Below are 12,237 nucleotides of genomic sequence, written 5' to 3' on the forward strand. Positions count from 1 at the left end.
GAAACGTAAAAAAATCGTCCGATTCAAATAAAAATTGTTTAATTTGCATGTATTTTGTCCAGCTTATTTAAATACGGTTGAAATGTACGCGGGCATGGTTGGACGACCGACTCCATGTCAATGTCAACGTCAGATACATATCCCTTTTCTCGCCAAAAAAAAGATACATATCCATTTCATGGTCAGCGTTTGAGATGGCCTAATATGGTATGGCATGCCATGACCTGTACTTAAGAAACATTTTCTTTTCGAGAATACCAAAAAAACATTTCCAAGACATGGCGTGAATGGGCATGGCAACGGTAAGAAATTCCCCAGTCCGCCCCCAATTCGAGACAGAAGCATCGCACAGCAGCCGACCCCTACCCGCTCCGAATCCTTCCATCCATCACCACCTCCACTTTCCTTTTATTTCCGCCACCATGCCACGCGCACCTCGGCCAAGGACGAGGCTCCGGCTCTGCCCCGGCTATAAAGCTACGCCCTTTGGCCGGCCCGCTCCTCCTCCTCCTCTCTTCCTCCGTGCCATGCCGTGCCTCTCGCCTCCTCGCCGCGCTCTGCCCGGTCCGCTCCTCCTCCTCCTCTTCGTCCGGGCGGTGCCTCTCTCCTCCGACCTCTCTGTTGTGCTCCGGCCGGTCTGCTGCTCCTCCACCCTTCGTCCGGGCCGCGCGTCTTCCCTCCTCAAGCCGGGTTTCATCTTGCTCGTCCTCCTCGGTCGATTTGCCCGTCTAGAATCACGTCCGGATTCGATTTTGCTCGTCCCGGGTCGATTTGCCCGTTCAGAGTCGCGCCCGGATTTGATTTTTCTCGCCGTCGCCGATTTAGATAGCTAGAGAACCCCGCCTTATTTGATCTTGCTCGTTCTTGCCGTCGTCCATTCGGACTGTGCCCGATTTGAGTTTGCTCCTTCTTAGTTCGCGTCAGTTTAGAACCGCTCCCGAGTTGATTTTGCGCGTCCCCGCCATCGTCAGTTTAGAGTCACTCGCTTCTGATTTGAATTCTTCTTGTCCTCGCCATCACCCGTTTTCGTTTTGCTCGTCCTCGCCGTCGCCCCGACACGCTCGTGTGTTCTTGGTCCGTCTCGTCGAGGGTCTCCCGTCTGGTTTGTGATTCAGAAATTTCTGCGTGCGCTCCTGTTGTCCAAGAGACGCTTTGGATCCTGCGTGTCTTTGTGTTCGTGTCAGCGCGAGCGTTATAGGAAAGGTCGGGTCTTGTTTTTAAGATTGGGTTATGGGCCGGAGATGGAGAGACAGAGAGCGATTGTCAGTTTGTCGTGGTAGTTCAGATCGGTTCCTAGGCTGTTGCGTTGTCGTTCGGTTGTTGTCTGATCTCAAATGGCTAGCTTGTTCGTGTTAGCCTAGATACTCTGGTTCCTATGTCGATTATGATTGTACCAGCTAGCTTGTTTCACTTTCGTCAGGATAGATGCAGGGGTGATTTTGTTCTGATGGGTGTTACTGCTTCTGTTCTTTTCAATTGGTTGTTTACTTCCTAGAGCATGCTTTGCTTATGTTCCCATATATGGTGATGTGTGTTCAGGGGTGCAAACCATTAACCATGTAGGCCGTGGGTGCCATTTCGAGCAGGAGGAGTAGAAATTTTTAAAAGAGTGCAAATCATGTGGCTTGCTGATTGACTAATTGAACACCTGCTGCTGCTACTGTTTGACAAGGTTTCCTACTTTTCTTCCTTGTGTTGCATATAGGAGTACTAGATGAGGTGCCTTAGACTTTGTTCTAGATTGCATAGCATAACTCTAGAATTTTGTCATTGCACACCTGGGCATATAATTCTGCTGTGAGCATAACTCCAGAGTTTATTTATCTGTGAAAGCACGTTTATCACACGTTTCTTATCAATGTTGCTCACTTTGTCATGTCCCTTCTATTTGTCCTGTTAAATTTTAATATATGGCATCAACTTGGAACAACTTTTGTACTCGCTGGTTGGAATGCCGACTTCTGTATTTGTTGCTATGTAAGCCATGCACTTGCGAAGCCTGGGCCTGATTAGGATTTGGATTGCATATAGATTTTATGCTATGTTTGTTTATAACCTGGTTGTTGCCTAATATAGTGTAAATCTGCTAGTTTTTAATTTCATTTATGTTCAACACAAGTAGTTTTTGTTCATAAGTGGTATTTCTTTTGTGTGTGTATGAACATTCACGCTATCAATTTTTCTTATCATAATCATTTACCGTGGTGTTTGACAATACATTTCTACTGTTCTTTGTTCCCTTTTGAGTTTCACTGACTCAATTATGCATGAGATATGATATCAATTACTGCTGTCCAGTCACTGAAATAATGCTTTTCTTGCTTTGCCTAGACTTTGTGACAAGAATAAGCATGTGTCTCTGTGCCTACAAACTTGTGGGTAATGATGATTATCTAACTAGCTTCCTGTTTTCAGGAATGAAGATCTGAATTACCCTCACCCCTCTACAGAAATCAGTTTACTCATTCAGTTTCTGGAACTTCTTTATAGCTTTCCGATTTTACTTCGGTCTTGCATGTATTAGCTTTCTGTTTGTACCCTTATTTATGTATGTCTCTTTGTGTGTTTCTTGTGTGCAAGCGATCCATTGTGTGTGTCTGACTGTGTGTCTGACTGTGTGTGTGATGTGCGCCTATCTATGTGTGTTTCTTTGTCTGTTTCATGTGTGCAAGTGCTCCATTATCTGCATGTGACTATGTTTGACTGCTTGGATGGGGTGATTCTGATTGTGTTACTTCTTATATGGTATGTCCAATATGTTTCTTATTCATGCTTTGCTTGTGTTCCAATGTCGTCTCCCCATATATGGGGATGTGTTCAGGGATGTAAACCATTTAGGTCGTTTCGAGCAGGCAGGGATCCAGAGATGTGCGCTGGTCAGGCTTCTCTCCTGCTGATAGATGATGATAGGCTAAGCAGAAAAGTTTGACTCTTGTAACACTCACTTGCTTGGCTTCCACTCCTTTGCGTGGCTGATTTGGCATCCAATGCATCTCATGCCTATCTTATATATCTCACTCACTCATCACAGTATCCTTTCCCTGTTTTTGTTCCCTTTTCTTCTTATCATAATAATCATGTATACCGTGGTGTTTGACAATACATTTTTTGTGATATCTGTGTTTAGTTATCTCTTATGTGGATATCATATTCTTTTTTTGTATTACTGCTGTCCATTCACTGGAATAATGCTTTTCTAAGTATTTCAGGTAGGATATAGACAAATGTCACATTTGCTCTTCCTTGTGTTGCTAAGGACACTGATGGGTTACAACGCAGGTATATTTATGTTTTCTACATTTTGTGATGCTAATGTCTATAGTCCCAAAACGCTTATTTAGCCATATTTCCCTTGCTCACTTCACAAGATTATGTATTCATGCTGATAGTATGTTGCTCTTTCTAGGACCGATAATTCTGATAGTATGCCGGTAGTATGCCAAGGACTACTCAGGGTTCCTATCGCTTTCTGTTTTGCCAACTAAGGTAATCGAATTTTGATCTTCAGCTTGCAAATTTATATCACCTTATGGGAGGGAAAGGTTTGCATGTACATGAGCTCCAATTACCTACATATATACTTGAATTGCTTTGGATTTGTTGGACTTCTATTCTATGATTCACTTGATCTGTTAATTTGAGTATTTTCCTAGTGAGTTCTTTAGGTTCATCTTGTGACACGAAATACAATTTTGGTACGTGCAGACTCTGAAATTTGGTGATAAAGAAAAGGTACCTCCTAATTTGTTCTTTGGCTCTCTTACACTTGTCTTTGTTTATATAACAGTAGTGGCCTCCTGGCTTGTAGTTGGGTAACGCAGAGAGAGGTTTGGAATTGAAGAACTAAAATAATGCAAAGTTGAAGGTTTTGAACAGGAAGCTTGAAAAAAGAGTTTACTTTTTCTCATGTCTTTGATTAGTTTCATCCTATCTATGTATGTTTCTTGTGTGCAAGCACTCCATTGTGTCTCTGTGACTGTGTGTGACTGACTGTTTGTGTGTGTGACTGATTGTGTGTGTTTCTTTGTCTGTTTCTTGTGTGCAAGCGCTCCATTGTGTGTGTGCGTGTGTGTTGACTGTGTCTGTGTGTCATTTTTTGACACTGACTGTGTATTGATTGTGACTGTGTGTATGTGTGTGTGTTGACTGTGACTATGTGTCATTTTATGACTGACTGTGTATTGATTGTGACTGTGTGTGTGTGTTAACTGTGACTGTGTGTCATTGTGCAAGCGCTCCATAACTACACATGCATGGAAATTTCTATAAGGTCATGGGCATGTAATTTTATGACCTACATACCTTTGTAGTTGGTAGTATCATTGCCCTTTGGACACTCTTCAATGCATTGTTGTATATTTTCCTGCCACAAGTATGATGTTTGTGCTCAGAATGATGTATATGTAGAATCCAGGGTGGATGGAGGTTTTCATGATGGCTAATTTGATTTGTTATGGTTCTGATGGTGTGCTTCTTGTGTTCGAACTGAACCCGTGGATCACTCATCAACCTGGTCTGTGTTTGTATGGTAATCCTTCTCGAATTTAACTCCTTCCAATTGTGCACACAATATTTATCTTACGTCTGGTAATACCTTATGAATGTTTTAGCTAGTAATATAGTAATGCCATACTTCTTTGGACGTTGTTCTGCATAAGCAAGTGTGATGAGCTCACATATTGTGTCAGTATCTACCTACACAGATGAATTATTTCCGGATAGGACAGAGGTGCAATGTTTATGAAGGTTCTTTAACACTGAACTCATCAAAGGTCCTTGGACTCAAGAGGTTTGTCATTGCACTCCTGACTTTGCTCGAGAAAAAAAAGATTTTGCACATTTTATAGTTATATTTATGATATTTTTCTATAGGAAGTTGACAAAATTATTGACCTTGTAAACAAGTGTGGACTAACAAAATGCTTGCAAGGTATTTGTTTTGATTGTTCTATTTTTATATGGTTTGCTGAAATGCATTTAACCCCTATGTGCAAGGTAAACACACTGGTAACAATTCTCTGTTGACGCATTGCAGGTCAGCTACCAGAACTTCCCCGCTGATCCTGGGATGTTTCCGAACATGCTCCCGAACATGTTCAATTTATCCGCCCTAGGACAGGTGACTACTGTGCTACTTTTATGATTCTGTGTAGCTAGTACTCAAATCATGGATAGTCCATTCTGTCATCATAACGTGACTAGATTCACTCTGATTTGCAGTTTATTTGGTGATGGCAGAATGAACCCACCTGTGATCTATTCTGCTTCTTTATTATTCAATGTTTTGTTATTACTTTCTAATTCTCTCTTCCCTTTGCATTGATCCACTTGCTATGCAGCCACTGCCATGACACAGCAGGTATGCTTGATTTTTTGTTTTGTGCTTGAGATTTTTCTTGTTCTGTGATGCATATGCCTGACCACTCTTTTCTTAGGTTACTTGGCATGCTCGGAGTGTTTACTTCGGTGGACTTCCTCTGACCGCTAATGAACAGGTAATTGCCTTGAGTAACTTGTTAGTTCTTGGCGCCTCTTTCTCTATTCGTAGTCCGTGCTAACTATTTTGTTCTTCTTTCTTCAGACGGTTGCTCTATTCTTCAATCAAGTTATGGCTGCTATCGGGGGAAACACATTTGGTCTAGGTGAAGCAGTTGTTAATATGAAGCTGGTTTTTGAATTCATTCAAAACATCTTAGTTGTTAATATGAAGCTGATTTTTGAATTCATTCAAAACATCTTAGGTGGCATAATCATCTAAATCCAAACATATGGAACGATGCTTGGACTACTGAGGAGGAACATGCAGTGATTAATTCCATCAGGTATATGGGAATAGCAAAAGTTATTCCTGGAAGGTACTTGAAAGTGCAACTATCCCTGGGTGGTTTTGGTAATTCCTAACAACATATAGCTCATTGAGCTAACATTATTCCAAGATTAATATTTCAGGAAAATCTCAATGAATGGCATGGCATGGATGAGGAAAGTGGATCCCTCAAACTTCTAAGGACGAAAAGTTTGGCTCAAGCTTCAAGATCAAGACTCTACATTTTATATTTTAGTGATCCAAGATCACATTGAGTCTATAGGAAAAGCCAATACTATCAAGGAGGGATGAGGTGTTACTTAATGGCTTGCTTGCTCAAAGTGCTTAGTGATATGCTCCAAAACCCTCAACTACCTTCCCACATCCACATATGACCTAAACCAAAAGTCAAACTCGTCCCCACCGATTCTTTCTATCCGGCGCCACCGAGTTTCAAATGTCATAGCCACTGCCACAAACTCTAGGCAAATCGGTCTCACCGATAGGGATCTCGGTCTCACCGAGATGGGATTGTAATCTCTCTGTTTCCCTTCGTAACGTTTCGGTCTTACTGAGATGAGCGATCGGTCCCATCGATATTGCAATGTAAACTCTATGTTTTCCTTTTGTAACATTTTGGTCTCACCGAGATGAGCGAATCGGTCCCACCGAGTTTACCTGACCAACTCTCTGGTTAGCTTATTAACAAAATCGGTCCCACCGAGTTTGTGTAATCGGTCACACCGAGATTATGTTATGCCCTAACCCTAACCATATCGGTCCTACCGAGTTGCATCTCGGTCCCACCGAAAATCCTAACGGTCACTAGGTTTGCTGAATCGGTCCGACCGAGTTTAACCATTTGGTCCCACCGGGTTTGGCAAATTGTGTGTAACGGTTAGATTCTGTAATACATTAGATCATCTATGCATATCATATTTTATTTTGCATTTTGGTTGATCCTAGAAATTCTACGCAACTCAATGAACCACGGAGAGAGTTGGGGATTTCGTTATTTTCATATTTGAGTTTTCTCAAATTTTGAGAATAGGATCATTTGATTTTATTTATTTTATCATCAATTATTTCTATTACAAAAATATGAGAGAGGGAATAAAATGACTTTCCCCAAATAAATAAATATTGAGGATCAAATAATAAAATCAAATAAGATTTTATTTCGGAGTTTTTCGGTGTTTTATTTGAATTTAGAAAAAATGTGCGTTTTTCAAAATTGCATTTATGTCCCAAATAAATGTTCACCTTGTGCGGCTTGATTTTAGAAGCCCGTGAAAATTTATTTCAGAATTTTTGGAGTCCGTTTAGTATTTCTTTTTATTTTTCTTCTACGCGTAATATAAAAAACCGCGCACCGACCTACGGGCCATGTCCGACCTGGACACCGGCCCGGGCAGGGTTTATAAGTCGGGGCAGCCCACCCGGGCCAAACCCTAGCCGCCCAAGCCCCAAGCCACCGCCGCCGCGCCACCTCGCCGCCCCGCCGCGCCGCCGGACGCCGCCACCGCCGTCGAGGTCCGCCGCCGCCACGAAATTCGCGCCGTTTTTTTTCGAAAAACCGTTTGGTTTTTCCATTGATTTTTTTAGATTCGGTTTTTTTTAATAGATTGGTTTTCCGGTTTATTTAAATAGTGAGCGTTCATCCGTTCGTTCGTTTTAGCGAACGTTCGTCGTTTTTCTTTTTCTCGGATTAAATCCGTGATTTTTCTGATCGCGATTCCTGATCCGATTTTTGTTTTAGTATAACTTTTCGCTCGTTTATCGGAATCAGGCGATTCAAGCGCCTAGAGTTTCGTCTCGAAACCCTCTATCCGTTTAACCAACTTAAACAAGATTTTGCTACTGTAAAATTTGCCCTAGATCCAGATTAGTAGAATGAAGTTGTTTTCTTTCGCCGTTTGACTTTCGTTGCTTCGTTCGATTTGATTCTTTTTGTCAACCAGAGTTCTTAAGTTGAACCTTCTGGTTAGATCTCTTATTTGAGTTTTACCCGTGCATTAGTTGAGTACTTATTGTATACTTGTTTGTTTGTCTGTGATAGAATACCCGGAGTGCGCCGCCTGTTACTTCGAATCTCTAGGTTTCGCGGATCATCAGCAAGGCAAGTAACACTTTGATCATACCTTTCCTACTACCCAGTTTTATTGCATTAGATCGATCCTCACACATTGCATGGCTAGGATCTAATTAAATTGTGAGATTGGAAGTAGATGAGGTAGTACCTATTACCTGTTTATTATCAAACCTTTGGGAGTTACTTCTACGTTTGCTTATTATGCCATGCTATGCTAGTAGACGTGGATTGGGTGAGTGATATCCATGACAGATGTGAGTTTTGATTAATTAATGGTTTATCTAAGGTGGAAACTTAAACACACATCTGGGTGGATTGAGGCACCTGGGTATTCCAGGACTTGCCTGTTTTCTTTTGGACCGCCACCCAGGCTCAAAGGGATCATGAGACTATTCATACTAGAAACTTCCGTGTGCAGACACAAGCTATTATGGGCTCTAGCATAGTTGACTAAGTTGTGCGAACTCTTACAGTGGTAGACTAGCAGATGTAGGGGATGTAGGTGGTACGGTCTACCCGATCGTAAGGTGCTAGCGCTTCTGAAAGACTATGTCTCGGTCATCCGTCTTCTCAAACAGCATGTAGTGCGAGAAACCAAACGGAGGCGATCGAGTCTTGTGGGGAAAAGTGCGCAAACCTCTGCAAAGTGTAATAAACTAATCATGGTTAGCCGTGTCCCCGGTTATGGACAATCTTGAGTATCTAGTACCTGGATTATCATGTGAATCTCAACATGTTACTCTAAATTAATTTTGTTGGGTTATGTTTAATGATGATGTTTAATTGGGATTGAGAATGCTGTCAACCATTCTCAATGTTTAACAACTACCATGATAGTTAAATAAATTTATTCCTTTTAAGTAGGGAAAAATTGGCTTTACGCAAAACTGTAACCATAGAGCTTTCCACCAGCCAAATATGCATATAGTATAGCTATTTCATTCCATTACTCTCTATGTGTTACCTTGCCAGCATATTCCATGTGCTGACCCGTTTCGGGCTGCAACGTTAATGTTGCAGACTTTTCAGACGACGATTAAGGAGTTTTTAGGTCGTGGTTCTATACTCAGTGATGCCGTTGGAGTTGATGGACTCACTTATCTTCCAAGCCTTCCGCTGTTATCGTTATTAGATGGCCTTAAGCCATATTTATTGTAATAAGTTCTCTTTTGAGACACTCGATGTAATAAGTGTGTGATTGCTACTCTGCTATAAATCCTCCGAGTACTGTGTGGTGTCAGCATTACTGATCCAGGGATGACACCGGAGCACAGAGATCAGACTGCTTGAGGTCTGGTCGCTACAGAGATGGTATCAGAGCACACGCTGACTGTAGGACACGACCACTAAGCTAAAAGACCTAGATCACTATTCACCCTCTTCTCTTCTGACTTCTCATCTTTTCTACTCTTTTAGGATGGCGGATGCAAGGAACAAGTTCACGCAACCGAATGAAGATACACCCTTTCGACGTCACTTGAAGGAAGTCACTAGATACCTGAACATAGGAGTACCAAGCTTCACCGGAACCTACAACGCCACTTTACCTGAAGAAGAGTGCTGGATGATTCAAGTTCAAGTTCCAGGAAGGACGTTCATGCCAGTCACTGAGCCCATAGAGTTTTCTATTGATGCACCAACTTGGAGTCTAGGAAAGAGCATGGCAGCCCACATCGCCATGGGACGCATTGGAGAAGTCTACCGCAATGATCTCAAGGATACTATCTACCAGACTTGTGGGCGCCAAGATGAACACTGGGAGATGATCAGCACCAGGAAGGATAGATCAATCGCAGCTTTTATCCAGGAGCTAAACCAGCACATTCGACGACAGGAGAATCAGATGTGCGCGGACATGATAGATCTGAAGAAGGCTAAAACTAGAATCAAGGAACTGGAGGAAGAACTCAAGGCTACATGTGAAGATTATGAAGAGGAAATTGAAGTATTGGTGGAGAAGAATGACGACCTGATCAAGAAGATTGGAATATTTATGGGAGGCCCTACGCCAGTAGAGGAAGACGAAGAACCCAATGAGATTAGCCCGGAAGACTACATCATCATGGACGGCACCGACTCGGATCCAGATAGTAGCGATGATGACTATGTTGATGAAGCTGGAGCAGATATTATGGAGTCTGCAACCGAAGAATATTTCTAGTAGATCACCTCATCAGTAGTAGTAGTAGTCCACCATGTAAATAAAGTAGTCCGAGCACTTTTGCGATAGATAGATTGATTGTATGCCCTTGTTTGATTGAATGAAGTGAATTGTTTGCTTTTGCCTCATGTGCATATGGGTAGTGTTTTCTCTTTAGACCCCCTCTATTCTTACATCTCATCTTTTCTAAACCCTCAGATGCCTCCGAGACGTGACCCCGGATTTGCCTTTCCACCGGAGCTCACCCAGTTGATCCAACAGCAGAACACATTGATGCAGTTGCTAGTCCAGAATCAGAATCAGGGGAACAACAACAACAACCCACCACCACCACCTGTTGACCACTTAGCCCGTTTTCTTAGGCTGAATCCGCCGGTGTTTTCTAGTAGCACCGAGCCGATAGTAGCAGATGATTGGCTCCGCAAGACAGCTAGGGAGTTGACCACAGCAGGATGCACAGATGCAGAGAAGGTGAAGTTTGCCGCACATCAGTTAGAAGGACCCGCAGCATCATGGTGGGAGAATTTCATAGCCACTTTCCCAGTCGACACTGTCACATGGGACCACTTTCAGCAGGCTTTTCGTACTGCACATGTTTTAGCAGGAGCTATGGCCATGAAGAAGCGTGAGTTTCGCAACTTGCGCCAAGGAGGACGGACAGTTGGCCAGTATGTGGAGGACTTTAGTAAGTTAGCACGTTATGCCCCAGATGATGTCGCTACGGATGCAGCTAAGCAGGAGAAGTTTCTGGAAGGACTGAATGATGAGTTGAGCATGGAGTTGATGGTAGCAACCTTCAACAACTACCCGGAGTTGGTAGATCGTGCTCTTATGATTGAAGGGAAGCAGCAGCAAATTGAGAATCGCAAGAGGAAGTATGGACAAGGGAAGTACAATTCAGGAGCTCAGCAGAAGCCACGTTTTACCCCTAGACCGGGAGGACATTTTCAGCATACCCATGGAGGAGGTAGCTCGCACAATCACAATGGCACCAAGAATGGTAATGGCAATGGAGGAAGCAACGGCCAGAATCGCACCAACCCCTCAACCCAGCCAAGAAGGACCTAAGCCAAGTCACTTGTTTTAAGTGTCAGAAGACCGGACACTATGCCAATGAATGTCCTGAAGGCCAAAATGGCAATGGAAGTTCTGGAAAGAAGTCGAACCCTTTCAACAGGGGATAGGTGAACCACGTTAGCGTGGAGGAGGTTGAAGCTCAGCCCGATGCAGTAATAGGTAAGTTTTTGGTTAAGTCATTTACTGCACTCATTCTTTTTGATACTGGTGCATCGCATTCATACATATCAAGGGGATTTGTGGATAAGTATAACCTATCAACCCAAGCCCTTAGGTCACCCATGTTAGTAACCTCGCCCGGAGCAGAGTATGTGGCTAGTCTATGGTGTGATTGGTTACCATTAAGGATTGGTAACTATGTTTTTCCCTCAGACCTAATAGTATTGGAATCCTAAGGATTGGATGTGATATTAGGCATGGATTGGTTATAAAGGTATGAAGGGAATATTGAATGTGCTAGTAAGTCAATTTTTCTTACCACCCCAGAAGGGAGAAGGATCAAGTATGTATCCCGGCATGTGCCAAAGAGGACTCAAGTAAATTGCCTAACAGGAGTTGTGCAGGAGGAAGTACCAGTGGTAAGGGATTTCCCTGAAGTATTTCCAAAGGAGTTGCCAGGCATGCCACCGGATAGAGATATTGAGTTTTTGATTGAGCTATTGCCAAGCACAGGGCCAATATCAAAGAGACCATATAGGATGCCAACAAAGGATTTGGTGGAAATTAAGGAGCAGATTAAGGAGTTACTGGATAAGGGATATATTCGCCCAAGTTCTTCACCTTGGGGATCGCTAGTACTTCTAGTGGAGAAGAAGGATGGATCGTTAAGGATGGTTGTTGATTATCGAGGATTGAATGAAGTAACGATCAAGAACAAGTACCCACTACCAATGATCAATGATCTGTTTGATCGATTGCAAGGAGCTAAGGTATTTTCCAAGATCGATCTGCGATCAAGATACCACCAGTTGAAGATTTGAGAACAGGATATACCTAAGACAGCTTTTACCACCAGGTATGGGCTGTACGAGTATACCGTTATGTCATTTGGTCTGACTAACACACCTGCCTATTTTATGAACATGATGAACAAAGTATTTA

At 42.7% G+C, this 12,237-nt stretch overlaps 1 long non-coding RNA gene across 7 annotated transcripts; it reads left to right on the plus strand.

Annotated features, from left to right (window-relative positions):
* The first annotated feature begins 338 nt into the window (after nucleotides 1-338).
* On the plus strand, nucleotides 339-6,029 carry LOC125548943. 7 transcript variants are annotated; one of them, XR_007301205.1, is made up of 9 exons: nucleotides 339-3,279; nucleotides 3,407-4,789; nucleotides 4,873-4,930; nucleotides 5,036-5,119; nucleotides 5,340-5,359; nucleotides 5,436-5,495; nucleotides 5,582-5,642; nucleotides 5,742-5,855; nucleotides 5,950-6,029. It is a non-coding gene; the product is annotated as an uncharacterized LOC125548943 (long non-coding RNA). The 7 variants fall into 7 exon arrangements; XR_007301207.1 differs by having other exon boundaries at nucleotides 5,742-5,822; nucleotides 5,950-6,011; XR_007301208.1 differs by lacking the exon at nucleotides 5,950-6,029 and having other exon boundaries at nucleotides 3,407-4,528; nucleotides 4,689-4,789; nucleotides 5,742-5,943.
* Nucleotides 6,030-12,237: the final 6,208 nt, after the last annotated feature.

This window comes from Triticum urartu, chromosome 1 (assembly GCF_003073215.2).
Source record: "Triticum urartu cultivar G1812 chromosome 1, Tu2.1, whole genome shotgun sequence".
NCBI lineage: Eukaryota > Viridiplantae > Streptophyta > Magnoliopsida > Poales > Poaceae > Triticum > Triticum urartu.